This window comes from Drosophila mauritiana, unplaced genomic scaffold, assembly GCF_004382145.1.
Source record: "Drosophila mauritiana strain mau12 unplaced genomic scaffold, ASM438214v1 U_185, whole genome shotgun sequence".
Classification (NCBI taxonomy): Eukaryota; Metazoa; Arthropoda; class Insecta; order Diptera; family Drosophilidae; genus Drosophila; species Drosophila mauritiana.
In genome coordinates, this window is record NW_022881317.1 from 1 (window position 1) to 4,521 (window position 4,521).

General features: G+C 38.1%; 1 non-coding gene across 1 annotated transcript; it reads left to right on the plus strand.

Moving 5' to 3' along the window:
- On the plus strand, window positions 1-4,025 carry LOC117149275 (the record flags this gene model as incomplete). Its single annotated transcript, XR_004460171.1, has 1 exon — window positions 1-4,025. It is a non-coding gene; the product is annotated as a large subunit ribosomal RNA (ribosomal RNA).
- Between the last annotated feature and the right edge of the window lie 496 nt (window positions 4,026-4,521).

The following is a 4,521-nucleotide window of genomic DNA, read 5'->3' on the forward strand; positions in this document are numbered from 1 at the left end:
TGAATTTAAGCATATTAATTAGGGGAGGAAAAGAAACTAACAAGGATTTTCTTAGTAGCGGCGAGCGAAAGAAAACAGTTCAGCACTAAGTCACTTTGTCTATATGGCAAATGTGAGATGCAGTGTATGGAGCGTCAATATTCTAGTATGAGAAATTAATGATTTAAGTCCTTCTTAAATGAGGGCCATTTACCCATAGAGGGTGCCAGGCCCGTATAACGTTAATGATTACTAGATGATGTTTCCAAAGAGTCGTGTTGCTTGATAGTGCAGCACTAAGTGGGTGGTAAACTCCATCTAAAACTAAATATAACCATGAGACCGATAGTAAACAAGTACCGTGAGGGAAAGTTGAAAAGAACTCTGAATAGAGAGTTAAACAGTACGTGAAACTGCTTAGAGGTTAAGCCCGATGAACCTGAATATCCGTTATGGAAAATTCATCATTAAAATTGTAATATTTAAATAATATTATTAAGAATAATGTGCATTTTTTCCATATAAGGACATTGTAATCTATTAGCATATCCCAAATTTATCATAAAATATAACTTATAGTTTATTCCAATTAAATTGCTTGCATTTTAAACAGAATAAATGTTATTAATTTGATAAAGTGCTGATAGATTTATATTATTACAGAGCGTTAATTTTTCGGAATTATATAATGGCATAATTATCATTGATTTTTGTGTTTATTATATGCTCTTGTATGATTAACAATGCGAAAGATTCAGGATACCTTCGGGACCCGTCTTGAAACACGGACCAAGGAGTCTAACATATGTGCAAGTTATTGGGATGTAAACCTAATAGCGTAATTAACTTGACTAAATTCAGGATACCTTCGGGACCCGTCTTGAAACACGGACCAAGGAGTCTAACATATGTGCAAGTTATTGGGATGTAAACCTAATAGCGTAATTAACTTGACTAATAATGGGATTAGTTTTTTAGCTATTTATAGCTAATTACACAATCCCGGGGCGTTCTATATAGTTATGTATAATGTATATTTATATTATTTATGCCTCTAAACTGGAACGTACCTTGAGCATATATGCTGTGACCCGAAAGATGGTGAACTATACTTTGATCAGCGTTGAAGTCAGGGGAAACCCCTGATGGAAGACCGAAACAGTTTCTGACGTGCAAATCGATTGTCAGAATTGAGTATAGGGGCGAAAGACCAATCGAACCATCTAGTAGCTGGTTCCTTCCGAAGTTTCCCTCAGGATAGCTGGTGCATTTTAATATTATATAAATAATCTTATCTGGTAAAGCGAATGATTAGAGGCCTTAGGGTCGAAACGATCTTAACCTATTCTCAAACTTTAAATGGGTAACCCTTAACTTTCTTGATATGAAGTTCAAGGTTATGATATAATGTGCCCAGTGGGCCACTTTGGTAAGCAGAACTGGCGCTGTGGGATGAACAAACGTAATGTTACGGTGCCCAAATTAACACTCATGCAGATACCATGAAAGGCGTTGGTTGCTTAAAACAGCAGGACGGTGATCATGGAAGTCGAAATCCGCTAAGGAGTGTGTAACAATCACCTGCCGAAGCAACTAGCCCTTAAAATGGATGCGCTTAAGTTGTATACCTATACATTACCGCTAAAGTAGATGATTTATATTACTTGTGATATAATTTTGAAACTTTAGTGAGTAGGAAGGTACAATGGTATGCGTAGAAGTGTTTGGCGTAAGCCTGCATGGAGCTGCCATTGGTACAGATCTTGGTGGTAGTAGCAAATAATCGAATGAGACCTTGGAGGACTGAAGTGGAGAAGGGTTTCGTGTGAACAGTGGTTGATCACGAGTTAGTCGGTCCTAAGTTCAAGGCGAAAGCCGAAAATTTTCAAGTAAAACAAAAATGCCTAACTATATAAACAAAGCGAATATAATACACTTGAATAATTTTGAACGAAAGGGAATACGGTTCCAATTCCGTAACCTGTTGAGTATCCGTTTGTTATTAAATATGGGCCTCGTGCTCATCTGGCAACAGGAACGACCATAAAGAAGCCGTCGAGAGATATCGGAAGAGTTTTCTTTTCTGTTTTATAGCCGTACTACCATGGAAGTCTTTCGCAGAGAGATATGGTAGATGGGCTAGAAGAGCATGACATATACTGTTGTGTCGATATTTTCTCCTCGGACCTTGAAAATTTATGGTGGGGACACGCAAACTTCTCAACAGGCCGTACCAATATCCGCAGCTGGTCTCCAAGGTGAAGAGTCTCTAGTCGATAGAATAATGTAGGTAAGGAAGTCGGCAAATTAGATCCGTAACTTCGGATAAGGATTGGCTCTGAAGATTGAGATAGTCGGGCTTGATTGGGAAACAATAACATGGTTTATGTGCTCGTTCTGGGTAAATAGAGTTTCTAGCATTTATGTTAGTTACTTGTTCCCCGGATAGTTTAGTTACGTAGCCAATTGTGGAACTTTCTTGCTAAAATTTTTAAGAATACTATTTGGGTTAAACCAATTAGTTCTTATCAATTATAACGATTATCAATTAACAATCAATTCAGAACTGGCACGGACTTGGGGAATCCGACTGTCTAATTAAAACAAAGCATTGTGATGGCCCTAGCGGGTGTTGACACAATGTGATTTCTGCCAGTGCTCTGAATGTCAAAGTGAAGAAATTCAAGTAAGCGCGGGTCAACGGCGGGAGTAACTATGACTCTCTTAAGGTAGCCAAATGCCTCGTCATCTAATTAGTGACGCGCATGAATGGATTAACGAGATTCCTACTGTCCCTATCTACTATCTAGCGAAACCACAGCCAAGGGAACGGGCTTGGAATAATTAGCGGGGAAAGAAGACCCTTTTGAGCTTGACTCTAATCTGGCAGTGTAAGGAGACATAAGAGGTGTAGAATAAGTGGGAGATATTAGACCTCGGTTTGGTATCGTCAATGAAATACCACTACTCTTATTGTTTCCTTACTTACTTGATTAAATGGAACGTGTATCATTTCCTAGCCATTATACGGATATATTTATTATATCTTATGGTATTGGGTTTTGATGCAAGCTTCTTGATCAAAGTATCACGAGTTTGTTATATAATCGCAAACAAATTTTTAATAAAACGATGCATTTATGTATTTTTGATTTGAAAATTTGGTATAACTCCAATTACTCAGGTATGATCCAATTCAAGGACATTGCCAGGTAGGGAGTTTGACTGGGGCGGTACATCTCTCAAATAATAACGGAGGTGTCCCAAGGCCAGCTCAGTGCGGACAGAAACCACACATAGAGCAAAAGGGCAAATGCTGACTTGATCTCGGTGTTCAGTACACACAGGGACAGCAAAAGCTCGGCCTATCGATCCTTTTGGTTTAAAGAGTTTTTAACAAGAGGTGTCAGAAAAGTTACCATAGGGATAACTGGCTTGTGGCGGCCAAGCGTTCATAGCGACGTCGCTTTTTGATCCTTCGATGTCGGCTCTTCTATCATTGTGAAGCAAAATTCACCAAGCGTTGGATTGTTCACCCATGCAAGGGAACGTGAGCTGGGTTTAGACCGTCGTGAGACAGGTTAGTTTTACCCTACTAATGACAAAACGTTGTTGCGACAGCATTCCTGCGTAGTACGAGAGGAACCGCAGGTACGGACCAATGGCACAATACTTGTTCGAGCGAACAGTGGTATGACGCTACGTCCGTTGGATTATGCCTGAACGCCTCTAAGGTCGTATCCGTGCTGGACTGCAATGATAAATAAGGGGCAATTTGCATTGTATGGCTTCTAAACCATTTAAAGTTTATAATTTATTTTATAAACGACAATGGATGTGATGCCAATGTAATTTGTAACATAGTAAATTAGGAGGATCTTCGATCACCTGATGCCGCGCTAGTTACATATAAAAGCATTATTTAATACAATGACAAAGCCTAGAATCAATTGTAAACGACTTTTGTAACAGGCAAGGTGTTGTAAGTGGTTGAGCAGCTGCCATACTGCGATCCACTGAAGCTTATCCTTTGCTTGATGATTCGATAAATAAATGATTTTTCCTGTAGCCAAACAAACACCTCGTCATCAATTTAGTGACGCATATGATATTGTCCCTATCATATAATTTTTGATATAAAGACTTTAAAGAATTATATCAAGTTGCCAAATACCTCGTCATCAATTTAGTGACGCATATGATATTGTCCCTATCGTATAATTATATAAAGACTTTAAAGAATTCTATCAAGTTGCCAAATACCTCGTCATCAATTTAGTGACGCATATGATATTGTCCCTATCATATAATTAATATAAAGACTTTAATGAATTGTGTCAAGTTGCCAAACACCTCGTCATCAATTTAGTGACGCATATGATATTGTCCCTATCATATAATTTTTGATATAAAAACTTTAAAGAATTGTATCAAGTTGCCAAATACCTCGTCATCAATTTAGTGACGCATATGATATTGTCCCTATCATATAATTAATATAAAGACTTTAATGAATTGTGTCAAGTTGCCAAACACCTCGTC